Source organism: Panthera onca, chromosome C2 (genome assembly GCF_046562875.1).
Source record: "Panthera onca isolate mPanOnc1 chromosome C2, mPanOnc1 haplotype 2, whole genome shotgun sequence".
Classification (NCBI taxonomy): domain Eukaryota; kingdom Metazoa; phylum Chordata; class Mammalia; order Carnivora; family Felidae; genus Panthera; species Panthera onca.
Window position 1 is genome coordinate 117,749,838 of NC_138347.1, and position 19,273 is coordinate 117,769,110.

Sequence of the window (19,273 nt, forward strand, 5' to 3'; positions counted from 1 at the left end):
TTTCATTGTAGGTCACATGCTATCCTGTTTTGTTAGTTTTTAATACTAGAAGACTAGCCAGAAAATGAGGCAATAAGGCATTCTCTGGTAATCTTTCAGGTATCGTAACTGGCATGGTAATGTTTTCTTAAATGTGTTGTATAAATAGTATGCTAATATTACTCTTCTGATATTTTTTGTACTCTAAAAAAACATTTTACCCTTGAAAGCCAAAATGGAGAGGCCTAATATTATTTTAAATGATTTAAACTAATTTAATATGTTTAATTAAAGATATTTATGAACTGTGGCTATCACTTTGCTTCCATTTAATCTCATTCTTTTATTTTAAAATAAAGCCAAATAACCAGCCTCCAAGATTCTTATCTGCTAAAAAAGAAGGAAATATCCCACCATAAACCCTTTGTTTAGGAGGAACCATGTGGCTGAAATAAGAAATATGTTTATATAAGTTCTCAAAACATAATATAAATAGATTAGATTTTGCCACCATTTGTATTTGTTCCCAGTGGAAATTAATCACATTTTCTCCGTAGGGCTGATTTAATTAAATAAATAGATGTTCTACAAATAGTCTTAATGAGGGATTCTGTGCACCTTTGGGACATTTCTACTGGGGACAAATACAAAAATTTCTTTAAAAAATTTTTTTTAACCTTTATTTATTTTTGAGACAGAGACACAGCATGAACGGGGGAGGGGCAGAGAGAGAGGGAGACACAGAATCGGAAACAGGCTCCAGGCTCTGAGCCATCAGCCCAGAGCCCGAGGCGGGGCTCGAACTCGCGGACCGCAAGATCGTGACCTGAGCTGAAGTTGGACGCTTAACCGACTGAGCCACCCAGGCGCCAGATACAAAAATTTCTACTGCATATTTTATTCCCAAATAACAGACCTTGGTTTATCTTGTTAGTGCAAGCCTCTGTAATTGCTTTGCGAGTAGGATAGTTTTCTTAATTCTAGCTATGTGACAGCAGCTTATTGAGTTGCCAAGGTGTGGAACAGGAAATGACTGAAATCTTCATAATCATTGGACTTTAATCTACTCATATTGAACCCACTCATCTGTCCAGTTCCCTAGTAACCAAGAAACCCATACAACGAATCCACATAATTATACATACTTAAAAGAGCCAAAATTTTGGCTGAAAGTCTACAAAGAGAATTGTAACTTGGAAGGGTGAGTAAAACATTTCATCTTTGGTGAACCTGAGATCTCTATAGTTATAGATACGCTACAAGAGAGTATTTTCTATTTCAGTTCTATTTCTTTTTATTTTCTTTTCAATTTGGATTATAAAATCTATCAGATTATATTCCTTCTATGAGAGTGAAATGTATCACTTAAAAATTTTACAGCAAGGGACGCCTGGGTCTGTCAGTTAAGCATCTGACTTTGGCTCAGGTCATGGGCTCGTGGTTCATGAGTTTGAGCCCCACACTGGGCTTCACATTGACACTGCAGAGCCTGCTGGGATCCTCCCTCCCTCTCTTTCTGCCCCCCACCCCCCTTCACAAAATAAATAAACCTAAAAAAATTTTATAGCGTATTTTGGATTTCTTTTGAACTTTAGAAGAAATTTATTTGGGTGTACAAATGAGGTTTGAGGAAAAATTTAGATAGGTATTACATTAGTAAATTGAAGATTTAATTGAGTATTAAGATAATGATTCCCTTTGAAGATGAATTTTTACTGACGAAAGAGATGTCATAGATCTGTAACTTTGGGTGGGTGGGTGTGTGGTGAGGGGTATATCAAAATCACTTGGGAAATGGTTTCAAACCTCATACACTGGAAGAAGTCCCCTAGATTGGTGGTTCTCAAGTATGATCCTGAATCAGCAGCATCAGCATCACCTGGTCTGATATGCTCTATGGCATATTTGGAATAGTTTCGGATTTCTTTTATACACCCACTCCCTCTTCCTTGAGAATTATTGTACTTGATTGCTGAGGTACAGAATTTTTGTGTGGGGAGGAACTTTGGAAATCAATTTGTTCAAACTTTCATACTTGTCTGTGTGTGTTCTGTGTGTGACTAAAGTTCTCTTTATGAAATTTTTGCATTTTTTTTTTTCATTTCATTGTGATGAAAACTGCCTAATTTTAAGTCACAAGAACAAACTGGACCATATTAGTTAAGAACATGTTTAGCCAATTTGACTTTCTTAAATAACCTTAACAGTATTGGTTTAAGAAGGCAGATAAATGTCTACATTTACTTTGGAAATGTTAACATCTGGTGAGTTAATATTTTGAAAATTCTTGTAGGAAAGTTGCATATTCTATTAATAAATCTTTTAAAAATTTCTACATCAAGTGCTTTGATAGCATGTTAATACAAGTTTTTTAAAACCTATTTGATTTAATGTTGCAATCGAAGAATATTTACTTTAAAAATATCCTTAGTAACTAGATCCAGCTAAATAATCTACACAAAACACCTCTATTACATCTGGTTGGAGAAAGTGTTAATTTTTATTTCAATTTTATTTTCTCAGTTGTATTTGTATTATAATTTTGGAGGCTTATATACTTATAAAAGTTTTGAAAAGTTTTCCCAAAGTAAAAAAGAATAAAGGACCTGCAAATTTGATTATGTCCCAGATTTTTGGTATCATTTTCTTCGTTGTTTATAATATGTACATACGCATGTTTCTGTATTTGAATAATTAAATATTCACAGTAGAAAAGTATTTCATTGTTTTAATTTTTTTTTCTTTCCTTTCCCAAATGGTAAGTGTTAGGTCCTTATCCAAGGAAGGATAGTTAGATATATTTAAACAGGTGATAACTTTATTGAGGCATGATGAGGTGGATTTTGCTGGGTTCATGGTGCTATTTGCTTTGTGATATATGTGAAAAGTCCTTAACCTAAACTAGGTATGCAGTGTTTTTGCAGAATATTTTATTGTGAGAATTGACCCCACACAGTTGGACTCTAATATATAATCATTGCAATAGCTAAATCTCAGAAAGCGATTGACCTTGATAAACTTGCCATGGTGCAATCACATTTTTAAGGGGAGAAGGAAATTGTCTATTAATGTTTTAAAGTGGTTCTCCAAATTTAAATGGACAGCATAAATCAATTAGTTTACAAGTAGAGAATAAAAAATAGTAGTATACTGGAGCTATACTAGGAAGTTACGTTAACTGTAGTTGGAATCCACACGAGGTCAGTCTTGGGGGAAGTTGCTCTATGAATAACTTTAAGTTTTTAAAATCCTTAAAAAATATACATACTTCTCAAGAGTTCACATTCACGAACTATTGTTTTCATTCAGTTCAAAATATTATTTCCCTTGAGACATCCTTTTTGACTCTGGATTATTTAGAAGTGAGTTGTTTTTATTTCTACGTGGTTAGAGATTTTCCTGTTACTCTTCAGTGATTTCCAGCTACATTACAGTATGATCAGAAAACACACTTTGCTTGATTTTAATCCTTGGTAATTAAGAAAAAAATTCTTTGTACTTTTTAAAGGTTTGTTTTATGACCCAGAGAGAATGGTCTGTGTGGGTGAAGGTCCCATGTGTTGAAAAGAGTGGGCATTCTGATGTTGAGTGGAGTGCCCTACAAATGTCAGTGTAGGTTGAGGATGATGCTCTAGTTCTTTAGTATCATTATTGACTTTCTCCCCACTTGGTGCTGTAGATTACCTGAGCAGGAAGTGTTCAAGTCTGCCAACTACAGTTGGTACTTTGTTTCTCCTTTCAGTGCTCTCAGTTTTAGCTTCATGGATTTTGAAGTCCTCTTTTTAGGCACAGTCACATTTAGGATTGCTGTGTGTTTTTGGTATATTGACTTCTACTTGTGAGTGATGGCCCTCTATCTCTGATAATATTTTTTTGCTATGAAATCTAGTGGAATATTAATATCCAGCTTTCTTTTAATAACTTTATTGAGATATAATTCACATCATAAAATTCATGCATCTGAAGTTTATTGATTTTTATTGGATTCACAGATTTTTGCAGCCATGAATTTATCCATTTATCAGTTGGTAGACATTTGAGATTTTTCTGTTCTTTAGCTATTTTTAATAATACTGCTATGAACATGTTTTTGTGAAAGTTTTTTATTTTTATTTTAGTATGTACCTAGGAATAAAATTGCTGGGTCATATGTTTACTGTATTAACTGTATTCATCTCTGTGTTTAATTTTTCAAGGAACTGCCAGACTTTTTTCTAGAGTGGCTGCACCATTTTACATTTCCACCAGCAGTGAATAAGGGTTTCCAGTATCTTCATATAATTGCTAACACTTGTTATTGTCTCTTTTTGATTATAGCTATCTTAGTAGATGTGAAAAGTAATTGTGATTTTGATTTGCATGCCTCTGATGACGAATGATGTTGAAAATTTTTTTACATCCTTATTAGCATTCATATATCTTTCTTGGAGAAGTGTCCAAATCCTTTTGGCTGTTTTTCAGTTGGGGTATTTGTCTTTATTATTGAGTTATGAGAGTTCTTTCTGTATTCTGGATGAAAGTCCTTCACCACATATATGATATATAAATATTTTACCTCATTGTGTGGATTATTTTTTTATTTTCTTGATGGTATTCTTTGAACTACAAACTTTTACAATTTTGATAAAGTCCAATTTCTTTCTTTCTCTTTTGTGGTCGCTTATTCTGTTGGTGTCATATCTATGAAACCATTGCCTAACCCAAGGTGATGACAATTTACTCCCATTTTTGTCTTTTTAAAAAAAAATTTTTTTAACATTTATTTATTTTTGAGAGACACAAAGAGACAGAGCATGAGTGGGGGAGGAGCAGAGAGAGAGGGAGACACAGAATTTGAAGTAGGCTCAAGGCTCCCAGCGGTCAGCATAGAGCCCGACGCAGGACTTGAACTGTGAGATCATGACCTGAGCCAAAGTTGGATGCTTAACCGACTGAGCCACCCAGGTGCCCCCTAAAATTTCTTAGTTTTACCTTTTACATTTACATTTATGGTCCATTTTGAATTAAGTATTTTGTATCAGATGTTGTAGGGGTCTATATTCATTTTTTTGGATATAGATGTACAGTTTTTACAACACTATTTGTTGAACAGACTATTCCTTCCTCATTGTATGGTCTTGGCACCCAGTTCTGTTTGTTCTGTCTTTGCCTATCATTGGCCAGTACCACACTACTTGGATTACTGTGGCCTTGTAGTAAGGGTTAAAATCAGGAAGTATGAGGCCTCCATCTTAGTTCTTCATTTTCAAGATTATTTTGGCTGTTACGGTTTTCTTTTGTTTCCATGTGAACTTTATGTTTAGCTTGTCAGTTCCTAAAAAAAGGCAACTTGAATTTTGAATGAGATTATGTTAAATCTATAGATCAATTTGGGGAGTATTGCCACCTTAACTGTATCATGTTGACTGATCCATGAGCTTGGGATATCTGCATTTTTATTTAAATCTTATTTGCGGGGCGCCTGGGTGGCTCAGTCGGTTAAGTATCCGACTTCGGCTCAGGTCATGATCTCGCAGTCCGTGAGTTCGAGCCCGCGTCGGGCTCTGTGCTGACAGCTCAGAGCCTGGGGCCCGCTTCGGATTCTGTGTCTCCCTCTCTCTCTGCCCCTCCCCTGTTCATGCTTTGTCTCTCTCTGTGTCAAAAATAAATAAACGTTAAAAAAAAATTTTTTTTAATTAAAAAAAAATCTTATTTGATTTATTTCAGCATTATTTTTTAGCTTTCAGTGCACAAGTCGTGCACTTTTTTTGTCAGATTTATTCAATGTATTTTATTCGTTTTGATGCTATTTTAAATGGAATTGGTTTTTTTATATCGTTCATTGCCAGTGTATAGAACACTTTTTTGTTTGACTTTTGTGTATTGATTTTATGTTCTGCCACATTGTTGAACTTATTTATTAGTTCTAATAGTTTTTAGCGGATTTCCTAGGAGCATCTTAATGCAAGATTTGTCACATTTCTTCATTCCCAGTCTGGATGGATACCTTTCATTATTATATTTTTTCTAGCCTAATTGCCCTGTATACAAGTTGTAGTACAATCGAATAAAAGTGGTGAAAGTGGATGTTCTAGTCTTGTTCTTTGGTCTTGGGAAAGCATTCAGTCTTTCTCCATTGAGCGTAATGTTAGCAGTGGGGCACTGTATAGATGCTTTTTATCAGATTAAAGAAGTTTCATCTCATTTCTAGGTTGTTGACTGGACTTTTTTTTAAATCAGGTAAGGTTTTGAATTCTGTCAGATACATTTCTTCATATATTGAGCTGAATGTGGTGCTTTTGACTTTTCTTATTAAATCATTCCTCGATTTTTGTGTGTTAGACCAGTATCTTTTTTAAATATAATTTATTGTCAAATCGGCTTCCATACAACACCCAGTGCTCATCCCAACAAGTGCCCTCCTCAATGCCCACCATCCACTTTCCCCTCTTCCCCACCCCTCATCAACTTTTAGTTTGTTCTCAGTATCCAAGAGTCTCTTGTGGCTTGCCTCCCTCCCTCTCTCTAACTGTTTCCCCCCTTCCCTTCCCCAATGGTCTTCTGTTTCTCAGGATCCACCTCTGAGTGAAAACATATGGTAACTGTCTTTCTCTGCCTGACTTATTTCACTTCTAATACCTTCCAGCTCCATCCATGTTGCTGCAAATGGCCAGATTCATTCTTTCTCATTGCCAAGTAGTAGTCTATTGTATATATAAACCACATCTTCTTTATCCATTTGTTAGTTGATAGACATTTAGGCTCTTTCCATAATTTGGCTCTTGTTGAAAGTGCTGCTATAAACACTGGGGTACATGTGCCCCTATGCATCAGCGCTCCTGTATTCCTTAGGTAAATTCCTAGTAGTGCTATTGCTGGGTCATAGGGTAGTTCTATTTTTATTTTTTTTGAGAAACCTGCATACTGTTTTCCTGAGCGGCTGTACCAGTTTGCATTCCCACCAACAGGGCAAGAGGGCTCCCGCTTTTCTACATCCTCACCAGCATCTATATTTTCCTGATATGGTCATTTTAGCCACTCTGACCGGTGTGAGGTGGTATCTCAGTGTGGCTTTGATTTGTATTTCTCTGATGATGAGTGACGTTGAGCATGGTTTCATGTGTCTTTTTGCCATCTGGATTAGACCAGTATCTTATCACTGGTATATATCCTACTTGGTCATGGTGTATAAACCTTTTTATGTGTTGCTGGATTCGGTTTCTTAGTGTTGAGGGTTTTTGTGTCTATATTCATAAGGGGTATTAGTGTAGCTTTCTTTTCTGTGATGTCTTTTGTTTTTATATCATGGTCACAGTGACTCTTAGAATTAGGTGGGGTATGTTCACTTTTATTTTTTAGAAGAGTTTATGAAGGATTAGTATTTATTATTAAGCATTTGGTAGAATTCACCAAAGAAGTCATCTGTGCCTGGGCTCTCTGTGGGAAGTTTTTTGATTACTAATTCAATTTTTTGTTATGATTCTATTCAGATTTTCTTTTTCTTCAGTTAGTTTTGGTAGAGTATATCTTTCTAGTAATTTGGCCATTTTATCTAGTGTATCTAATTTGTTGATATATAGTAGCTCATATTCATAATTTTTTTTGTTTTTCATTGTAAGGGCAATACTAGTATGCCTCCTTTTGTTCATGCTTTTAGTAATTTGAGTCTTCTCTCTTTATTCATTAGTTCAGCTGAAAGTTTGTCACTTTTGTTGATCTTCTCAAAGCAAAAACTTTTGGTTTTGTTAATTCTTTTTCTGTTTTGTATTTTATTTCTTTCTACTTTAATCTTTACTGTTTCTTTCCTTCTGCTTGCTTTGGTTTTAATCTGCTCTTAAGGTGGAAGCTTGGGTTATTGATTTGAGAGCCATCTTTTTAAAAACATGTGCATTGACTAGTATAAATTTGCTTCTAAACATGGTGCTAGCTGCATTTCATGTTTTTTGGCATTTTGTCTTTTTATTTTCATTCATTTCAAAGCATTTTCTAATTTTCCTTGTGAATTTCTTGCTAATTTGTTGCTTATGTAGAAGCGTATTGTTTAATTTCCACATATTATAAATTTCCAAAATTCTGTTCTGTTTTTGATTTCTAAATTTAATTCTGTTATTTTCAGAGCACTTTTTATTTATATGATTTCAATCTTTTAAGGCTTATTGAGGTTTGTTTCATGGACTGATGAGTGATCTATCTTGGAGTATGTTCCATATATACATTGAGAAAAATCTAGTCTGTTATAGTTGGGTGCAGTGTTGTGTAAATGAGTAGTGGGTTTAGTTGGTTCATAAAAGTGTTCCAGTCCTTTATTTTCTCATTGATCTTCTGCCTGGTTGGTCTATTTATTATTGAAAATAGAGTATTGCAGTCTCAAACTGTTGCTGTTGAATTGCCTTTTTCTTCTCTCAATTCTGTCTAGTTTTGCTTGTATGTATTTTGTGACTTTCTTGTTATGTGTATGATTGTTCTATTTTCCTGGTGGATTGACCCTTTTATTATTATAAGATATCCTTCCTTATCTCCTAAAATAGTTTTTGTCTTAAAGTATATAGCCACTGCCCTTTTTGGTTAGCACTTTCTTGCATGGTATGTACTTTTGATTTTTTTTTACTTTCAACCTATTTGTTTTTAAATCTAAATGATGTCTCTTGCATGCAGTGTGTAGTTGGATCATGTTTTTTTTTTTTTTCTTTGATACCCATTTTGCTAATCTCTGCCTTTGATTGGATTGTTCAATACATGCCCATTAAGGTAGGATTTATGTCCAATATTTTCTTTAAATTTTTTACTTTGAGTAAACACACAATGTTACATTAGTTTCAGGTGTACGACATAGTGATTCAGCATCTCTATACGTTTTGCTATGCTCACCACAAGCGTACTTACCATCTATCACCATATACTGCTATTACCGTATCATTGACTGTATATTTCCTATGCTGTGCCTTTTATTTCTGTGACTTACGTATTCCATAACTGAAAACCTCTATCGTCCACTCCCCTTCACCCATTTTGCCCATCTCCTGCCCCCCCCTTCCCTCTGGCAGCTACCAGTTCTCTGTACTTATGGGTCTGTTTCTGCCTTTTGTTAGTTCATTTGTTTTTTTTAGATTCCACATATGAGTGAAATCATATGGTATTTGTCCTTCAGTCTCACTCATTTCACTTAGCATAATGTCTTCTAGGTCTGTCCATGTTGCAAATAGCAAGATCTCATCTTTTTTTATGGCTGCATAATATTCCAACACGCACGTGCACACATACGGTTTATATGTATATCACGTCTTTATCCATTCATCTGTTGATGACACTCAGCTGCTACTTGTTTTTGATTTATGTTCCATCTTTCTTGTACATGTTTGCTTGGTATATCTCTTCTATCTTCTTTCCTTTAGTCTACTTTATCATTACATGTGAAGTGAATTCTTTCAGAAAGCGTGTAATTGGATCATTATAAGAACACATCCATTTATCTATTTTGATAATCTATGTCTCTTCATTGATAGGCTTAGTACATTATCTTTAATGTAACTATTGACATATTTATAATTTATACCTGCTTGTTTTCTTTTTCATTCCTCTATGTCTCACTTCCTGTCTTTTTCAGCATTATTTCCATCTTTTTGTAGTATTTAATCTGTTACTGCGTTCTGGACTATATCTTGTGACTAGTGTTTTTAGTGGTGGCTCTCAACCCACATGAGTTCAGACTTTCCTGGTTCTATGTACACATGTACTCTATCCTGGATACTGTGTTTTGAATATTATGTTTAAAAAAGTTCTGAGTCTGATTTAGATGCTGTGGAGGAAATCGATTTTCTTCTTGTTCTGGCAGGCTGTTGACCCGTTTGGGTTCAGGCCACAGGTTCTACCAACCTTCTGTGCATTGCGATGTGAGTGTCGGTTTTGATATTCAGAGTCTTGGCCCTGCCATTTAGATTTCTTCTGCAGTGCAGTGGCCAGCCTGAGACCTGGGCTGTGGTCTCCCTTCAGTTCTCAAAGTTTTTGTTAGGATCAGATCCATGTGTGCATCACTCAGGGATGAATGCAGAAGTTTATAAATAACTTTACTGGGACACTTTCTGAAGCTTCTCCTCTACCATCTCCTTACCAGTTTTCTCGGCCTCCTTTTCAGTTATTGAACCAGAAAAATGAGATTTTATTTACCTTTCTCTGCTGTGTACTTCCCACAAATTAACTTGCGTACAAGGCCAAGTTAAAGGGTACAGAGAGAAAAGAAACCAAGGGAGAAGTTTCACCGCATCCTCTTGGGACCCCAGGTCCTTATATCCAGGGGAAGATTTCCCTCTCTTAGTATTCCAGGCACCTGTGAGCCTCCTTGGATGCAATCACACCTTTCTCCACAGTAGGATTGTCAGGATCTGGGGCATGAGCAAGTGGAGAAAATGAAAAAGTATTGGTAAACTATCCAACTCTTTCTGAGCTTTAGGAGTTCCCCTTCCTGCTGCTCAAGCCAGGAGCAGAGGGCTTGTCCTGGAGCTGTCTCTGCGCCTGGTGCCTCCTGCCGTGCTTTGGGCTGCCTTGAAATACATCAGGTTAGGGATACCAGAGACAGATCAGGAGCCTGATTCCAGTTTATGGTACTTCCAATTCTGGCCTTCTTCTCGCATTTGGTTTCCAGAGTCTTCAAATAGCTGCCAAATCATTCTGTCTAGGTTAGTTAATTGTATTCAGTGGGAGAGAGAGGGTGATGTAGGTTTACTAGATCTTACCCAGAACTGGAACATGTAACCTATCATTTTTTTTTCAAAATATATTTTAAATATATTCAAAATACATTTCAAATATTTTTCAAAATATATTTCAACAACCTTACAAAATGGAAGTCGACAGGGATCTCAGTAGAAGGGCCTAATTTTCATATTATAGGGGATAGTAGGAGAGCTGGATAATTTGAAAGCAATGTGACGGGGGTGGCATAGGAGAGAGGGGGCAACAAGGAGACAGAAGGCAATTTTCAGTGGTGTTTAGAATAGTAGTCTGGCCTCTGATGAGGGTGTTTTAAACCATAGTTTCCCCAGTTTGTAAAACTGACCTTGAACAGGTTAAACTCTGAGCTTCTCTTTCCTTATCTGTGTAATGAAAACCATAATACCCACCTCACTCAAAATATACAAAGTTCCTGGCACCTCCTAGATAATTAGTAACTGATATCTAAAATTGAAACCCGGTGAAACTGAGTGTTTTAAACATATTATGCCAGTTTATTAGGGGTCTTAATCAGTACATAACCTCTCAATTCTCTATAGCTAACTGCTAATTTAAAGAGTACTTTAAATTTTCTCTAAAAAGTGTTAAAATTTTTTACTTGAAAAGAATCATGTTTTCTGTTTGGCCTCATTCCAGTTAGTTTTAAATAGGAATGTAATGATGATTTCTGTTTGAGAATTTAAAAACATGACTGGTTTGCTTACTCTTTTCAGTACTGTGGCTTAGTATTCTGGTGTATTTCAATATGTAACATATAAATAGTATATAAATATAGGTAAGTGTGCAATATATAAAATATAGGTAAGTAGTATGTTGTGTATAAATAGATTAACATTTTCAGTAGCTTCTACATAGCAGGGTTGTAGAAGTCATATGTGGTCAAGAGAATTTCATTTTATAATTTATACTGTGAGCAGAACAATGTAATAATGTAGACTAGTGCAAAAGTGACAAAAATGAGCAAATTAGGGAAAACATCTCCATGTGAGTCAACTAACATTCAAAAAAGCCTTCACATAAAGAAATTTAGTTTGGGGCACCTGGGTGGCTCAGTCGGTTAAGCGTCTGACTTTGGCTCAGGTCATGATCTCACAGCTCAAATTTGAGCCCCACATCGGGCTCTGTGCTGACAGTTCAGAGCCTGCCTTGGATTCTGTGTTTCCCTCTCTCTGTCCCTCCCCTGCTTGTGCTTTCTCTCTCCCTCTCTCTCTCTCTCTCTCTCTCTCTCTCTCTCAAGTAAATATTAAAAAAGAATTTTTAAAAAAAGGAAATTTAATTCTAAATTTATTTAGAATATACAACACCTTTTTTTTTTTTTTTTTTTAATGCAGGGAAACTGATGCCTGTAAAATGCATAAATCCTGTGCTCTGTCGTGATCCAGAATGTGTAAGGAGTTATATAAGTAAAAATCTCTTCCTTTAGGAGACTTACGTTCTAGTAGGGCTTCCACCAAAATTTAATCCCCTTTAAAGCCCCTACTTTTTCAAAACTTTTTCTGCTTGTAGCTGCTGCTAATTTTCTTTCCCCCATTCCCTTTAAGATTCCTTACCAGGAGGCCACTCTTCTCTCCTCTACACTCTCTCCACCACATGATACCACCTCCAAGACAGAAAAGTGTTTTCATTTTGGTCCAGCAGATCTGTTGGGCAACAGCAGAGTAGGTGAGACCCTAGTACTCCCTTTTATAAACATGATCTCCTCTTGGACCATTTTCCCAGGGAGGAAGGTTGAGGAGGCCCTTGAAAAGCACTTTCTTCCTGAGCTCTGTTTATATCATGAGAAATCTTACTGTAGAATTTTTTTGTGAAATGAATTCTTCAGGGGCGATTGGGTGACTCGGTTGAGCATCTGACTCTTGATTTCAGCTCAGGTCATGATCCCGGGATTGTGGGATCAAGCCCCATGTCAGGCTCCATGCTCATCATGGAGCCTGCTTAAGATGGATTCCCTCCCTCTCTGTCTCTCTTCCTCCCTCCCTCCCCCTGTGCCCCTCTCCCCCACTTGTGCTCTCTCTCTACAATTAAAAAAAAAGTATTTAAAAAGTAGTATTTAAAGGAATGAATTCTTCACATACTCATTGTATTCAGTAAAATAAGTAAACTGACTGAGTTTAACATTTACAGCTAACATTATCCATGGTAATATCACATATGAATTAGTGTATTTGTAATCCACACAACTTGTCCTGAGCTAAAATAGATGGATTAATATAAATGTATCCCCATTACCGTAGGAATGATTCAAAGACCAGACCTACTTGGTTATGAAATGAATTTCATATTCAAAAAGAAGCATACTTGAACTAGTTGTGTCTGCCTTTTGATTCTACCAAGGCTATCACCAGAAACAAGGAAAAATGGCTCGTTAAATTGTATTTGTTTTTTTATTATTTTTCCACTCTACCCTACCTCAGAGGTAAATACGGAAGAGTTCTGGTGTGGCTGCGGTAGATAAGAGGAAAGCACAGGTGGATAGCAACACATTGTAGTCTGGCAGTGGGGGGACTGGATTGTTGGTCACATGCTGGCAGTACTTCAGTGGCTGTACAACCTTGGGGAAAAGTCTTTAAATAACTTCTCTGGGCCTCTGTTTCCACCTCTGTCATAGTATCCAAAGCTTTTTATGAAATTACTATCTGTGTACTGCCTATTGAATACAATTTAAAGATAAAAAAGGATCATTATTAATAGATCAGATTCTGATTTGAAACATTGGCTGTAAAAATAATGATCAGTTCTGAAAGACCTCAGTGTAAGACAGGGAGCCATTATAATCCTCGAGGAGAAAGCAGGCAAAAACGTCTTTGATCTTGCCTGCAGCAACTTCTTACTCAACACGTCTGTGGAGGCAAGGGAAACAAAAGCAAAAATGAACTACTGGGACCTCATTAAAATAAAAAGCTTCTGCACAGCAAAGGAAACAATCAGCAAAACTAAAAGGCAGCCGACAGAATGGGAGAAGATATTTGCAAACGATTTATCAGATGAAGGGTTAGTATCTAAAACCTACAAAGAACCGGTCAGACTCAACACCTAAAAAACAAATAATCCAGTGAAGAAATGGGGAAAAGACAGGAATAGACACTTCTCCAAAGAAGACATCCAGATGGCCCACTGACACATGAAAAAATGCTCAACTTTACTCATCATCAGGGAAATACAAATCAAAACCACAATGAGGTATCACCTTACACCTGTCAGAATGGCTAAGATTAACAACTCAGGCAACAACAGACATTGGTGAGGATGTGGAGAAAGAGGATCTCTTTTGCATTGTTGGTGGGAATGCATGCTGGTGCAGCCACTCTGGAAAACGGTATGGAGGTTCCTCAAAAAATTAAAACTAGAACTACCCTACAACCCAGCAATTGCACTACTAGGTATTTCTCCAAGGGACACAGATATGCTGTTTCAAAGGGACATATGCCCCCCAATGTTTATAACAGCGCTGTCAACAATAGCCAAAGTATGGGAAGAACCCAAATGTCCATCGATGGATGAATGGATAGAGAAGAGGTGGTATATATATATATACACAACGGAGCATTACTCGGCAATCAAAAAGAATGAAATCTTGCCATTTCCAACAACGTGGATGGAACTGGAGGGTATTATGCTAAGAGAAATTAGAGGAAGACAAAAATCACATGGCTTCACTCATATGAGGACTTTAAGAGACAAAACAGATGAAAATAAGGGAAGAGAAGCAAAAATAATATAAAAACAGGGAGGGGGACAAAACGTAAGAGACTCTTAAATATGGAGAACAAACAGGGTTACTGGAGGGGTTGTGGGAGGGGGGGTGGGCTAAATGGGTAAGGGGCATTAAGGAATCTGCTGAAATCATTGTTGCACTATAAGCTAACTAATTTGGATGTAAATTAAAAAAAATAAAATTAAAAAAACATAATGATCAGTTCTTGGGCAGCCCAACCTTTTTCATCTCTTAATGTAAGATAAAAAAATGTAAAAAAAAAAAAAAAAGGCGGGGGGCAAAAGAACAGATAACAAGTCTAGTGCATTTACTGCAGAAAACCTAGTTAAACCCTAAATGTATAAGATTTAAGGAGGCTCAGAGGCCATATTTTTGGGTATTCCTGTCAAATCTGATTGGAAGTAATTTCTTCTTTAGCAGTGATTTCACAGAGGGTACCTTTAACATGTGTTAATTTGGATTTTCTCTCTTTCAGAAAGGTAATCGCATTAGTTATATTAATATTCAATCCAGAATCCATGGGCAAGCTAAATAGAAACAATGCATCTGTTGCTTTTAAACCTCCAATTTTGGGAGCTCTTTCTGTAGGCGTGCATTAAATGTCCGTTTGTCTTTGTCTTGCTTCTTCAAAGAAGTGAATACAAACTTTATATGTTTAATTAGCAATAGGTATTTAAAGGGTCACTTAAAAAGGAAGAATGAACAGTCCTTTTGAATGTGTAAATAAAAGTTCCTTCCATACAGTACTTGAGTACCTGCTATTTTGTAATATTTTTGCATTAGTGATTATTTAAAATCTATAAGACACCATACCAGTTAAAATTTCTCTTTCAAAGGGTGCCTGTGTGGCTCAGTGGGTTAAGTATCGACTCTTGAGTTTGTCTCAGGTCATGATCTCAAGGTTGTGAGATCGAGCCACGTGTCAGGCTCCACCTGAGGGCAGAGCTGGCTTAAGATTCTCTCTCTCCCTCCCTCTCTCTCCCTCCCTCTCTCTCCCTCTCTCTCTCTCTCTCTCTCTCTCTCTCTCTCTCTCTGTCAAGAAATTCAGGAAACAAATTATTTTTAAAATTTATTGAATTAAGAATTATGTTTAATGGCATGGTAATACAAAATAAATTTTTCACTTACCAAATTGGTAAAATTTAAAGGAAAATGATATTTATTAACACTGAGATGGTCACTCACATGATTTGGGTTTAAACTGAAGGAGCCTTGCTAAAAAGAAGATAACTTGGCAAAATGTTTCCTAAGTTGTAAAAACATTGACCTGTAGAATACACATCCTTCTTAAATTATTTAATTATAAGGGAATTATAAGGGAATAGTCAGAAGTTTGTGCCAATATTTATGCAAATGGAAATCATGTAGCATTAGTCATAATACCAGAAAAGTGTGAACAATAAAAATCGAATAGTTTGAATAAGTTAAGGTAGTTTGTTGGTACCTTCTACTTAACCACATATTTGTTCACAGTATTTCTAATAATATTTATTATAAAACCCCTCCCATGCACACACACAGAAACAAAGACATACATGCATGCATACACACACAAGACGTTCACCCACATTTTAAGAATAGTTATTTTTGGAAGGTTGCCTTAAGAGTTCTGTTCATTTCTTTATACTTACTGATGTTTTACAAATGATGATGTTTTATTTTTGTAATCAGAAAAATATATATATATATATATATATATATATATATGTGCTTCTATTTGTAATAGTTTAGCAACTTTTCAAAAACTCTTTTAAGTATAGGTCCGTTCTGAAACTAACCACCCAGAGTTAACACAGACTGCATGAATATAAAGGTACAATACCCAATAAAACTGCCACCCCATAAGATACCCGTTAGTTCAGATATCCCCAGGTCACCCACACTTCTGAACAACTGGCTACAAATTTAGGGGTTCTCAGCACCTCAGGTTTGATCATTCACTATAATGACTCACAGAATTCTAAGTGTTACATTTACAATGTGGGTTTTATTATGAAGCGTAAAAATCAAGACCAGTCAAATGAAGAGACACATAGGGTGAGATCTTTTAGGGTTTCAAATTGAAATTTTCATGCCTCTTTCTTGTGGAGTCAGAATGCGTCCCCTCCCAACATACAGTTGTGTTTACCAACCAGAAGCTTGCTCAAGCCTCGATGGCTAGAGTTTTTATTGGGGTTTCATTACATAGCCATGGTTACTTGAATCATTGGCAAGTGATTGAACTAAATCTAGAGCCCCGTCCATCTCCCCAGAGGTCATGAGATCAATAAAATACCACCCTCTTAATCACATGGTGATCTTTCTGGTATGATCAGTCCCCATTCAGTGACATCTCCTTAGCATAATCCTAAGTGTGATCCAAGGGCCTACCATGATTAATAAAGATATTTCCTAGGGTGCCTGGATGGCTCAGCCTGTTAGGCGTCAGACTTTGGCTCAGGTCATGATCGCAGTTCCGTGAGTTTGAGCCCCGCATCGGGCTCTGTGCTGACAGTTAAGACCCCGGATCCTGCTTCGGATTCTGTGTCTCCCTTTCTCTGCCCCTCCCCTGCTGGCACTCTGTCTCTCTATTGCAAAAGTAAATAAACATTAAAAAAAAAAAAAAAAAAAAAAAAAAAAAAAAAAGACACTCCTATCACGCAGGAGATCCCAAGGGTTTGGAAGTTTCTCCCAGATCCTGGGTCAAAAGCCAGACAAAATCTTTCATATATATCACTAAGTTATATGTAACAACCAAAAGTGAGTAGTCATCACTTCCTGTGGAAATGGAAAAAAAATGGTTAATACATGAGAGATTAATCAAAGCCTAATAGATATTTCTCTTTAAAGCAAACCATATATACATTCCTAGGATTATTAGCATATTATTTTATATCTACCCAACATGGATTATTGTGAAATAAGAGGTTTACAAAGTATGAATGTTTGAAAAAAACCCCAAAAACCAACATTTACATTTCTTAAGTTTTATCAAGACTTTCAAATAAATCAAATGTAATATTACTTCTAACCATGTACACATATATTATCTCAAATATATACCATGAAGTATTACACTAATATAGACATAAAATACTCAGTTTTTCATAATGCAGGATAATTAAAAAAAATAACTTCAATACTTATATCTTGGAACTGTAATGAATATTGTAATTTTTAGAAGATGTCTTTAACATAACTTTGTCTTCTATTTTTAAAGTCAATTACTGGACAAATCCATTTATCTGAATAATATAATTAATGTCACTACCTTACTAAAAGGTAAAAGCAAATCCTGTGGAACATGTAAGATGTACTCTAACTCATTTGTCTTTCATTTAGCTACAAATAGAAAAAGCCCTCTAGCAATGCCTCCATTTTCTCCTAGTCCTTTCCAATTTGAAACTCATTACAGTGCTCGTAAAATCATGTCTGCTAGAACCATACTCACTGGTGGCAGAAGATGGGGAGTTATTGGTGTCAGCTTGAAACCCAGTATAAAGTCTTCACCAGGGATGCTTAGTAATGCATATTAAGTGGCTGAATGGCAGACAGCTCTTTTTTTATACTACATTTGAATGCTGAAACTTATTCTTGGTCTCTTCACCAGCTGGTTTATTTTACCTAGTGAAATTATAGTAATAATGCATGTTTGTTGAGGATTTGCTATGTACCAGGCACTGTTTTAAGTGCTATCTGAGTGTACCATTTCATTCTTGGAGGTGGATCCAACTGCCATGCTGCCCATGACACAACAGATAACCCAACAGCAGAGTAGTCATTCAAAGTCACGTAGCCGTTAGGGATACCTGGGATCTGTCTCTATCTGAACCACTGTTCATACTATGTGAAGTGTGCTGGTGTGCACCAGTCTCTCCTTCAAGTATTCCTACCTTGAATACAAAGGATGTCATCTAGAAGTTCCATGTTAAACCCAAATGGACAATTGTGGTAGATGGACTACGACTTTGCAGGAACCAGCTGTTTTTCCTGCCCTTCCAGGAAGAAACAGAGGAATTGTACAGACAGTGACCTCCTGCTTTGCGTTTCTCTCCTCTCACGGTTGAAGGCACTGGAAACGGGCAGAGCCCGAGGTCTTAGTCTGCATTAGCAAATTTCCAAGACTTCTGCCTAGAAAATTGCAAGATTATCACATGTCCAGAGGCTCCCTTGCCAAGATGCCAGGACAGATTCCAGTAAACATTCAACTGTAAAAAGCTGACCATTATTCTCATTATTCTCAGTTTTATGATTGAAGTTTCAAATAACCATGTTATGGCTCCGGAGCTTGTGGTTTCATTGAGCTTTCCTAGTATGTCACTGTTCACAAAGGTGGAACTGACGAGCAAGATACAGCACAGCTGCAGTGTTGTACACAGCAAGAGGAACCCATGTAAATGCTCTCTTGCTGTAGGATTCCATTTACGCTATCAGGTTTGCTGCCTTGCAAAACAGCAAACCACCTCGTCCTATCCAGCCCACGTCTCCTTTCCCTCTTTATTACGTGCCAGTTGGCTTAGATTCCCCCGTATGCAGCCTAAGCCCTGAAAATGCAAAAGACCTTTGGAATTCATAACTCTTGGGGCCACGTCACGCTGACTTGTTATGGAGACACAGTTCAGTTTTTTAATCTGAATTCCATCTGATGTAAAGCCAAAACTCAGCCTCCTGTCAACCTATGGCACTTTTTGTCCTTGCTCGGTGATTGGGAAATCTGAAAACAATCCATTGAATGTTAAGGGAGGATTAAGTTACAACATTCATGCTCGTACCAACTGGAAATTATCCTGCCTTATGTAACATTCTGGATAAAGCCATATAGTAAAATTTTATAACAGCGGGAAGAGAATTTGGGGTGAAAAAGGAAAAGAAATGAGCATCTCAAAGGAGAGG

At 36.5% G+C, this 19,273-nt stretch overlaps 1 protein-coding gene across 3 annotated transcripts in view; it reads left to right on the forward strand.

The window, feature by feature from the left end:
* Positions 1–19,273, forward strand: part of PLSCR4 (phospholipid scramblase 4) — a 50,970-nt gene that overhangs the window by 5,256 nt on the left and 26,441 nt on the right. Inside the window, exon 1 of one of the 3 annotated variants that reach the window (XM_060638888.3) lies at positions 12,210–12,348. The exons of the other annotated variants lie outside the window; for them this stretch is intronic. The gene's annotated coding sequence lies outside the window, so the exon portion shown is untranslated. Of the gene's footprint in view, positions 1–12,209; positions 12,349–19,273 lie in introns of those variants that run through there. 3 annotated transcript variants of the gene reach the window in all.